The sequence below is a fragment of the Tamandua tetradactyla genome, chromosome 18 (assembly GCF_023851605.1).
Source record: "Tamandua tetradactyla isolate mTamTet1 chromosome 18, mTamTet1.pri, whole genome shotgun sequence".
Classification (NCBI taxonomy): Eukaryota; Metazoa; Chordata; class Mammalia; order Pilosa; family Myrmecophagidae; genus Tamandua; species Tamandua tetradactyla.
This window is the reverse complement of record NC_135344.1, coordinates 5,193,379-5,205,499: the sequence shown is the minus strand read 5'-3', so window position 1 is coordinate 5,205,499 and position 12,121 is coordinate 5,193,379.

Genomic DNA, 12,121 nt, shown 5'->3' with positions numbered 1-12,121 from the left:
CTTGACACTGTCTTCATCACAGTGTTGCCGGCAGCAAAGTCTCCATGAATACTATTTACGTACAAATTGGAAGGATTCTCAGCACAAACACTTTAACCTTATCTGAACGTCCTAAGGGAATATAGACATTACTAAATATTTTGCATTTGCTTTCAAGCCTAGTTTAATCTTATTCTTCTTGAAATTTCAAAGCAGATTAAAAACCAATTTTCAATGTTGTTCTTTAAAGATGGCCATATTATATAAAATGCATACATATGTTGGTTTGTAAATACAAATAATAAGTCAAGATCTCTATCAATGAAGTTTGAGGTGGTTATGCACACATATTTCGTGTACAAAAACTCAGAAAGAGTACTGTAAACTTCTCTAGGAGAATGCAGAAATCTTTAATCAGCTATATTATTGCTCTGATTTATGTCATAAGTTTACATTATCCAGTAATAAGTTATAAAAGTCACTGCTTTAATCATTTTATTACCATCTGTTAGAAAACTTTGATTATTTAAGTTTTCGAGTCTATTTCTTCTATTTTTCATGCTTGAAAAGTTGGGATTAGGTAGTCATTTAAATTTTAAAATGGTTATGATCCTCCAAGTCCAACAATTATCAGTATTTTTTCTAATTTTATAAAAACATTAATTTTAGCTTCATTAAAAAATCTTGATTTTTTCATTACAATATTATTCCATTTACATTGGAGTTTATAAATTCATTTTACTCTTTTTCCCTCATTGAGAATTTGCAAACAGTAGGTATAAATTCTACTAAATTTCAGGTTCCCATATGAGTTTTTATTTAAGATAATTTCAGAACTTTAAAAAGTTGCAAGGATAGTACAAGGATTCCAATGTCCTCTAATCAGACTGCTCAGTAAGTGTTTTAACACCTTGCGTTATCACTTTCCCTCCATCTCTCTGTTTACTAGTCATACTATTGCATTTAGCCACAATAATCAAAATTAGGAAATTAACAGTAAGACAATTTTATCATCTGATCTACAGACCTTATTCAGATTTACAGAATTGTTGTAAAAATCCTCATAAGGTCACGAAAAAGAGAGAGAAATCCAAGTTCATGAACCATGCATAGTAGTCACGGCTCTTTCACCTCCTTTGGCTTGGACCAGTTTTCTGGTTATTGTGCTTTGTAGCATGTCCCTTTTTCAGTGCAGGCCATTGTTTGTCCATGTCTCGTCATGCGCGCTCGTTTGCACATGTGCTGCTGAAGTGGGGAAGTGCCGACCTTGCCACAGGTTACGGGGGTGCGTGGGGCAGGGCCCACCCTTTCCGGTGACGTTAGCTTTGACCTCTTCATGAAGATGGCAGCCGGAGGGTTTCTGTACTCTAAGGGGCATCTTTCATTTTCATGGTGATGTGAAGTACCTCTCAGGAGATCGCTTAAGACTGTGATATCTCCTCCTACTCTGCAAACACTCATCCTCTGGTTTTAATGTCCATTGTTGATTCTTCCCTGAAACGATCATAATGATGGTAGTCGCTGCACATTCCTTGGGCTTTCTGTTACCCATGTATAGTCACCTTCTGAAGCTGACATTTCTGTGCTGCTCTGAAGACGCTTCAGTGGCAGGAATGAAATGACTCAATCCTGGCAGGGAACAGCCACCTTACGTCTCTGTGAATTCACAAGGAAAGCCCAGGGGCACAAGCAGGGGCCTCCAGGATCCAGACATTTTGGAAGGTTTCAAAAATGATCCTTGACAGTCTTAGGGGCATCTTGACCTCTGTGATTGTCCCAGCATGGCACAAATCTGCAGTGGCTGCGCCTACCCATCCATGCTGGCAAGTACTAAGGTGTCCAGCTCCCATGGGTGCCATTTCTCAAGAAGTCACGGTGCAAGGGAACAGACAGCCACACCCCAGGCTGCTGAGTCAAGAAGAAAGAAGGCCTGAGAGGAAACTCTACAACACAGCAAAAACTTAAGGACATCAGTGAATCATTTCATCTATGAGCTTCAAATTACTCCCCAGTTAGAATGTGAATCACCTTGCTGGAGAGCTGTGAGGAATAAATGAGAGCCTCCCTGGGCTCAATTTGCAAACAGAAACTCTATTTTTAAGGGTTGAATCATTGAGGCGTAGCATTCAACCCAAAGGGGACATAATCCCATCTCATCCTCACCACAGCCTTATCACATACGCTGATTTGTCCATTTACTTATGCAGAAATTGAGATAGGAAGTATTGCATCGTGCCCAGGGGACCAGGTGGACTTGGGGTCCGCTCCTGGTCCCTGCGGCTCCAGAACCTAGCCCGCCCAGGGAATCTGGAGTGGAGGGAAGGAGAGGGGTGCTGAAGCACAGGCCCTGTCCCCTCACCTCCGCAGGCGAGGGAGGTGTCTCCGAAACGGCAATGCCCGCAGAGACAGCAGGGGCCCCACAATGAGGGCAGAATGATCCTCCCCGGGGTCCTGCTGGAACAGGCACTGTCCACGGGGGGCTTGAGCCCAGATAACCAGCTCCTCTTGCTGCCCTTGTAATGCAGGCTTTGCTCCCAAAGGGTCTACACCAAGCACTTTTTCTTTGTTCAGATATGGATACTGGCTGTAAAACAACCCAGATTTTGCTAGTTCACAAACTTGAAGATACAGAAATTTAAATTTACTGGTTCACTTTTCAGCTGGGTGTTCTTGCCTCACCTACTCAGTTCATAATGGGAAAGCTCTCAATATATTTCCTAGCAGGCATATTTTGACCTTTAAAGTGGAAATAGCACTGCTGATTTTTCTTCATCTCAGAGGTGTATGGGCAAATTGAGTGGTGTTTGTAAAATGCGCTGTGATTTTCAGAGCTGGATGCTATGTAAAATTGTATCAGTTAGCTCATCAGGATATCTGCTGGAAACTATCGTAATTGTGTGGAAACAGCTAAGAAGTAAGAAATCTGCTTTTTATAAGTGGTCTCATGAGAACCATTGAGGAAGGTCATGGGTTTATGAGTGAGATCCACCTTAATTGAAAAAATGGACTGGTTTATTTTCTTGGATCTGCCAACTATCATTCTCATCCCCTCATCCTCCGGGTGTGAGCATCCCAGCTTCTCCTTCAGGGATTGCTGTTCCCTAAGGCAGACAGATCTCTGGGCTGCATCTGGGGAAACCACCCACACCATCCCTGTCACACTCTTGGCCCCCTCCGCCCCCCCAAACCACTGCCATTTCCCCATCGCCCTGCATTGCCTCTCTGTTTTTCCTGCCAAATCAGAGGACGGAACCATAAAACATGCAACTACATTTAAAGTTTAGGAAAATTCCAATCAGTTATCCATTTGGAAAAAAAATCTACCTGGATTTTACACTATACATAAAGTAGAAAAAGCCTGAAAGGAAAATAACCTTTTAGACAACTGGATTTCACTACTGCACAAGAAGGTATACTTGATAATTTGGACCCTGAGACTTGGGCACTGCCATTTCATCAGAAAGGTGGCCCAGGCTTGCCACACAGTGAGGATCTGTGGGGGGACCTCTGAAAAATTCTGATTGTGCCTTCAGACCAATGGACCGAATCTCTTGTCCTTATCTGTTAAAACTCCTCATGCGAGGACACACATGAGGGCTGCAAACCACTGCAGCTGAGACATATAATCTGGAAAAAGAAAAACTGTCTGCCTATCCTTATTTTACTAAATAAATACTTAGCTGAGAGTTGAGGGATCCTTCAACCTAAGGTTTCTTTTCTGCCTTGCTACTCTAACTTATTTTCTGATCTTATGTGAAGAAACTTGGCAATGTTAGCAGCTATTTTTAAAATAAATGGTTGAAACACCTCATGAGAGGTCAACATATATATTAAAAAAAACTGCAATGGATAGTATTAATTCCCTGGCTTTATCTGCCTAAACATGAGAAAGTATGAATTTCCTTTAATTCTGAAAACAACCTAGAGTGTCATTTCTGGGGGGTCATTGTGAGAATGTGAAGACACCATGTGACACAGGACTGCTTCCTTTAGACATCTGGCATCTGGTGGCCACAGCTGAACAGGATAATCACCCACCACCAGCACCTCACACTGCTGGGAAGGGTTCTAAACCTCTGTGGCCAGTTAGTCTTCCTAAGGTAACAGTTACTGTTACTCCGCCAAAATTTTTAATTACAATGATTTTTCCTAAGCTTAAATATCGGTCCAGAAAGAAATCTACTTTATAAAAGTGAGGTTGAGTAGCACTAATGAAGCTTTATTGAGCACTTCATGAATTGGGCAGCACCCACTCAGAAAGCACGGAGGAGCTCCCCCGAGGGGTGGATGCTCATGGAGGGTGAATGCAGAAGCTGGTAAGGAAATGTGTTGCTTGGCTGACCTGAAGTTTCCATTTGGCTTAGGGGAGCAGATATATGTTGATTTGTATGGAATGCTTGTCCACTCTAATAAGCTCTTTTTACTGGAACAAAACTAGCCTTATTACCAGGTATTGCTTTTTAGCAGCTGTTTTGGTCTACTAAAGCTGAGGGAATGTAATATACCAGAAATGGTTTCTCTTTTACAAAGGGGGTTTATTAGGTTACAAATTTACAGTTCTAAGGCCATGAAAATGCTCAAATTAAGGTGTCAACTGATGAAACCTGGACTCTGAAGAAAGGCTGCCGGCATCTAGAACACTCTGTCAGCTAGGAAGGCACATGGCTAGTATCTGCTGACCCTCGCTCCTGGTTTGTTGCTTTCCGCTTCTGGTTCCAGTGGCTTCCTCTGTGTTCTGTGGGTGCTCTCTTAGCTTCTCTGGGGTGTTTCTCTCTCTAAGCGTCTGTGGGTCCTTTCTTAGCTTCTCTAGGGCAAATTTTGGATTTCATCTCTTAAGGTAATATCTCCTGGGGCACTTTCTGTCTCCAAGCATTGTGCTTTCTCCAAAATGTCTCCTTCTTAAGGGACTTCAGTAAGGAGATTAGGACTCATCTTGAATGGCTAGGGTCATATCTCCATGGACACCACCAAATCAAAAGGCACCACCCAACAATAGGTTTGCCCCCAGAAGGTTGGATTAGAAGAGCATGGCTTTTCTGGTCTACATAACAGTTTCAAACCAGCACAGTGACTGTGGTGTGTGCATTCCATTCTCTTGAAATACCCCTGCTCTGCAGGTTAACTGCTTTTGTTCTTTGGAAAAGCTTACTCAGGAAAGGATTTCTCCTGGCAATGCCAATGTATATGGCCATTTCATTTTTCTTAATGCTATTTATTTTATACTTTTAATGACTAAAGAAAACAGTAGATATGTGCATTCTAATATTTTATCTCTATTTTACTTTAAGGAATACACTTGAGGTTTAATTAGATAAATTTAAATAATACACGCCAAAGGACTTTCTAACTAAGAAAAAAGTTGAAGTCTGTAGCTGGTTGGCAGGAGGGCTTGTGAACCTGTCGTAGACATGTGCAGGGTCTTTGTCTGCAAACACATGAAAGGAGACATCGTCATCTTCAGCGGTAGTAGCGTTCTCAGAGAAAATGTGCATCTAGGACTTACTAGGGGCTGGGTGCTCTTCTAAGCACTTCCATGTAATAGTGTATTTAATATCCCCAATGACCCATGATGTAAATGCTAGTATTACCCCCAATTTTCAGATGAGAAAACTGAGGCAAAGAAAGAAAAAACTTGCCTGTGGACCCAGGCAGCCTGGCACTGGGCAGGGCTCTCGGCCCCCACTTGCAGTTCCTCAACCGTGGAAAGGAATCGACCATTTCAGCACCATGGCCAGATGCCTCTGCAGTGCAGCAGGTCAGGCTAGAAGACGAGGAAATACACACACACACACAGGGTGACCTCAAGATCCACGCTGGCTGGTACCGTGAGTCAAGTATGAAATTTTGACCCTTAATATCTTAACAAAGGAATAGCATCTAATGAGATGTTATCATGAAAATAAATTTGTAGATCACCTTCTCTTTCATATGAATATTTATCAAAAAGAATTGCATATTGAATTTTTTTAGGGGAGTGCTGTCTTCTAATAAAATATTCCTTCCACTTGGGAAAAGATAGGCTCCTTCACACTGAGGTGTCCACAACAGAATAATGTGAAATTTAATCATATAAAATTGCACGTTTGCATTGCTTTGATAAGAAAATAGGTTTGTTTTGCTTTCATTTTAAAATTTTATTGCTAAGTGCTATTTGGGATAATATCCTACAGAAAAATTATGTTTTAAATGATGTAAAGAAAATTAAAAACTTTGAACAACAAAAGTCTTAGTAAATACTTCCCTCAAATATGATTTTTTCAGCTAGTCAGTAGTTATCTAAATATTTGCCATCAACCAATATACACATTTTTCTCTAAATAATTGCTAATTCACATGTCAGAGGAAAGCTAACTATCTGGACAGACTCAGATGCTTTATGAAGGTTATTAACCCACTTATCTACTCATTTTCTGTATCTGCAAGACACTCACAGGAGTCTCAGAACAAACTATTGTGAGCATCAGCAATAGGGCTCCTGTAAACAATTCAAGAATTTTTTTTTTTGGTGGGCGGAATGGTTGCATAAATTTTAATAATTTTTGTTTTATATTTACAGCAATGTCATCTTTTTATTTAATCTTTTTTGGGGATTGGACGCATACATTTTAATTATTTTTGTTTTATATTTATAGCAATGTCATCCTTTTATTTAATTTTGGGGGTGATTGGACGCATACATTTTAAATATTTTTGTTTTGTATTTATAACAATGTCTTCTTTTAATGTAGTTTATTTTACAATTTATTTACATGATGCCGGAGCACATTTACTCAACAAATCTCCACTGAATTTTTCCTTTAATTCCTGTTCCCTTTCCCCACCCCCTCCCACATTATTTAGGTGACTAATTTAGGTTTAGGTTTCCTGTTCCATTTCTTTGAGGTGAATAGTAGGGTATAGTACGTAGCTTCATTCACGTTGCTTTTTCCACTTAACAATGCACCTCAGAACCACATTGACAGAATGCATTTCTCTCCTTGTGTCTTATCGATGCATCACAAGCTGTGCTACCAGTCCTTTACTTTTCCATCTTTTTCTATTAATACCAGTGTCACAATGAACAGTCTTAGGCGTATGCATGTCCTTGGGATGAATTCCTAGAATTGGGCTCACAGTGTCAAAGTATCTTGCATATGAAATTTGTTAGCTGATGACAAGTTCCCACAGAGGCTGTGCCATTTTTCATTTCCACAAGTAATATGTTTGTCCACAGTCTTGCCAAGATATTACCTTGGATGTTTTGCAGTCAGAGAGGCCTAGTTCTGTTTGCATTTCTCTTATTGTAAAGAAACCCGAGCTATTTTCCAGTCATTTTAGAGCCATTTTCACATTTCTCCTGTGACTCCTTCGTTGATCTTGCCCATTTTTCATGGGGTATTTGTTTCTAGCCTGTAATCATTGCATTTACATTGTTGTTTTTATGCCTGTCTATTGTCCCACTTCCACAGGTAAACATCTGTTTAGGGCTCACCCCCAGCCCCAATGCCAGAATTGGTAGAGTTATTTGGGGTTTCAGGAGCTAGTTATCAAGTAGAAGCCTTAGGAACCATAGAGTGAAAATTGGTGTCCACTTTAAAGAAAGCTTGGGTTTACTCCCAATTCTGCATTTCAAGGTGAAAGTTTAAAAGTTTAGGTGGACTGTGATGTAAGGTGCCTGGAAAACAGACCACGCAAGGGATGGTTTGAAAAGCCAGGAGTGTAATTTAGCCTGGAGAAGTGAAGATGGGGTCCTGGGAGAGGGGACTCACCTCAGCCATTTGAGGGGAGACCCACAGAAAAGGGGCCAGGAATTCTGCAATGCAGCCAGCTCTGTCACGAAGCCGCCGGCTGAAAGCATCTGGAAACACAGGCTCGGCGTCCACTTTCTAAGTGAGGAGCCTTCTCTCAGGATGGGCTTTGAGAGCAGGAGGACATTCCTGGGCGTGTCCTATCAGAGGGCGGGAGAACCTTCGGGCATGCTGGAGATAACATTCGGCTTTGGGAAAACGCTTATGTTAGAAGATGTCATAGGTCCATTCCAGAAATCTCAGATTAAAAGGTAATTTAATGTTAGACATACACGCAAGGACACATTGCCAGTCTTACAGCTAGGTCACATGAATATCCTTCTTAGGCTATCGGAACATGCTTTGTTCTTATGATGAAGCGTTAATTAAGCCTGACATTTCATCCAGAATCATCACGTATATTAAGTTGCATATATTAATACAAGCATTTATGATGTAAATATAATTTATTCATAATTCCCAAAAAATTAAAGATTAGTTTGCATGAATAAATGTTTATTCATGTAAAGGTCAGCACTTAATACCCTAAAAATTATTATTCCTTATCATCGTACACATGCATTCACATTTTCTCTGCACTCCTCCCATTTGTCCAGTTTGCTGTCTGTGGCAGCACTCAGAGGAAATGAGCACTCGGTCTTTTTAATGTCCCTTACAACATGGAGTGTGACTTAGAATATGGAGGGTCCCTTATAATATGAAACGTAAATTAAAATAAAATTAACATAATTGAATAGAAATGTTAAAGAAATCAGTAATTTCTCTGAAAACAATAAAGGCCTCTCGACCTTGTTAAAACACTGACATTTATCAAATACGCACTTTGTAGACCCTCCTGTCCTGTTAATAGCACCATGTTGCAAAATCGGACAGATGACAGCATCTGAAAATTTTACCTCAAGTTTTATATAATAACCTTTCAGTTCTGCCAACAATAAGGAGGAGGAAAAAGGAACACCACTTCTCAGGCTCGTTGCTGTCTGCCTGAACTCTCTTCCCGACAGTCTGTGTCTTGGTGACCCAGCGGGAGGATGATGAGATGAGAAGGGGGCACTGGACCTGCTGGAGGAGATGTTCGCAATGACAGATGAGCCCCAGAAGGCCACAGGTAAAGGGGTGTGCATGGCTCGCCTGACACAAGAAGAGGGGCACCGACAGTCCTGGCGCCTGCTGAGCTTGGAGTGTCTGTGGAAATAACCCTGCCACAAAAGCTCTGTTATCTGCAATATCGCTCACCTCAGAAGTCCGAATCTGTGGTTTGGCACATTTCATATCATTTACACTCACTCTGAGAAAGAAGCCCCTCATTTTGGCAGTCTGCGTTCTCACAGTGGAAAGGTTAAAGACTGCAGAGCGAGTTATTAGGAGACGTTGTCCTGGTGTCTGTATTATTCCATACACCGTGTTCCTAAAACTGAGTGTCCTTCAAGCAAATGAAAAACAGTCAGGAGGACAATGAATTTCAAAACTGATTTGGGTACAGCTCCTAACTTTATTATAGGACCTCCTCAGTCAAATTCATAGCAAGTTATTCTTGTTCAATGAGCAGAAATCAACCTAAATCCAATTGAAAGCAGCGGAGCTGCACTGTCAGCTGTTCAATAAAAGATTTGTTTTCCAGGGGGCTCCACGTTATATCAAGACCAAAAAAATGCAAATTAGTCCTGGAGTAGTTGCCTGCAAATGCTACTAAGATTTAAGAAACACTGGGGACTTCTCCTCCCCCTCTGCCACCATGTAAGTACACACATGCATGCACACACGCACACATTCATGTGCAAGCAGACATGCACAAGATGTGCACACACATGCACGTTGCACACACATACACAGGGTCATGCACATATGCACACATGCATGCACACACATGCATACACATGTGCACACTCACACATGCACACATGCACAGGGTCACGTGCACATGCATGCGCACACCTGTGCATACACTTGTGCACACCCACACATGCACAGGATGCACAACTCATTCACACCCATGCACACACATGCACACACATGCATGCACACACGCGTGCATACACATGTGCATACCTACACACACAGGATGCACACACATGCACGTGCACACACACATACAAGCACACACACGTGTGATAGCCCAGGGAGGTGAAATGGCCCTCCCTTGAGACAGGAGCACAGATGCAGCACCACCGTGTCTGGCCGAGATGGAGGCAGAGGTCTGGCTGCATTGCATCTGCTCCACTGTGGACGGTTGGCTATGCTGGCTGGAAGCAGGAACGTAAGTAACAGAGGATGTCTGAGAAGTCTGGGAGCCTGGGGTCAGCTTCTGGGCCCTCTCCAATGCAGCCCTGTACACAGATACCCTAAAACAACAGGAATGGACTATCCCTCAGCTCAGGAGGCCAGGGGCGTGAACCCGAGGGGTTGACAGGGAGACGCCTGCCCTCAAAGGCAGAGGGCAGGAACCAGCCTGGCCCTTGTAGCTCCTGGTGAGCACGGCAGCCCTGGCGTTCCTGGGTGCTTCTGGCTCTGGCTCTGCTCCGTTGGCACATGGCTGCCGACCCCTCCTCATAAGGACGCCCGCGCTATGGGCTTATCTTCCAGCCAGCCCAGGTCGGGCTCATTTTAGCCAATCACATCTTCAACGAACTATTTTCTAAATAGGCCACCTCCAGGGGACTGGGGGTTAGGACGCAAACGTATTTTTGTAGGGAGACACAGCTCAGCCCACCGTGCGCGGGATTTCCCAGGCTCCCTTTCCCCCACTGCCTCCTCAATGCAATCACGCCGCCTCTTCCGGGGCAGAGCCTTGGCATTTGGTGTGTTCCTGGACAGTTTGTTGAGGACCGGGAACCAAAGCAGAAAACTCAGAGAACTGTAGAATCAATGGAAACCCCTCTGGAGCCTCTGCTAAACTCAGATTATCTCATTTTTTTTTAACGTCAAGGGAAAAAACTAAAAATCAAGGAACATGTTCATAAGATCATACGAGTTAAGAAATAGCAGAACTGCTAGAGAGTATGAGGACTTGAGAGCAGGGAAAGCTGCAGAAGGAAAGAAGAAAGAAGAGAAAAAAGAGAAATAAGAAGAAGACGATTCTCCAATGTTTTCGGGAAACATGATCATTTTCAGTTTGCAGGATTGGTATGTTTTCAGCATAGTGCTCAAGAAAGCAGGGAGAAAATGGACTCAACCCTTTTGGAAAAAAACAGGAGATTGTCCTTTCTCTGTACTTTTTTCCTTCAAGCTGCAATTTGGTGTTTGTGCACTTATGATGAGTCTGACAGGTGGGTACTGAATGCTGCATTACTGAGGTTAAAATACTGTGCCCACTTTGCTTCCTGGAGCCGTCCTGGCTGCTGCCCCAGCTCGGTGGCAGCCCTGGGGGAAGCTGCCAAGTTTCTCCGGAGCTCAGCCCTGCAGATGCGAATGCCTCTAGCTGTTTTCTATCACACAGGGTCAGGTCTTATCGATTTCTAGATGTCTTTCTCACCAAAAGAAAACACAGGGCTGTTTAAATCTTGACATTTCCTTGAGGCAATTAAATGAAAAGAGAAAACACAAACACAAAAACTCCCACAGCTGTTTTCACAGAGGCAGTCAGAGAAGTCTGGGAAAAGTTTCTTTCCATGACCACAGGAACTGCTGCTGACATCTTTACCCTTCAGAGCTGCTAGTGCTGAGAAAATTGCTCTGCAAAGCTCTCCATGAAGAAGGCAAGGCGTTTTCTCGTTGCTTTCCCTCCACACACCCTGTCATCGGCATGGTGTTGGCAGATTTCCCATCCAAACTGATGTTTGGAAAATATACTTGGAAATATATGCTGGGAAAAGCCTCTAAGCTGGAAAACAATGATTGGGCTTGGCTTTGTCTGGCAAAAGACCATAAAGCAGGGCAGAATTTGATAAGGTCCTCAATTCTGAGAACTCTGCGCTCAGGAGACCAAAATCATAAGAAACTTTAGTGTTGAGAAATCACCGTGACGTAACTGAGAGTGCAAGGGTAACATTTTAAAATCAAATGTTCTCCAAACTACAAATTACTTTTCCTGGGAAAAGAGGAAGCTTTGAAATATTGTTTCCTCAAATTCCTTTGTTTGGAATTTAAATTTTTTCCTTATGCCCTTGTGCCACAGTTGATTCTCTCTCATCTCCAACCCAGGTTAAAATTGGGGCATCTTATGAAAAAAAGGATGTCCCTTTTCCAGAAAGCCTCTGGAGCCAAACGCCTGCTTCAAATCCCAGCCCTGCCAGCTGCCGGGACATGAACTGCGTCAGCGCAGCTGGCATCCTGGCCCTTTATTTCTTCTCCGTAAGCTAGGGACTGTGATGCAGCACATGGTGCATGAACTGGTGTGAGGATTAGATAAGGTACAT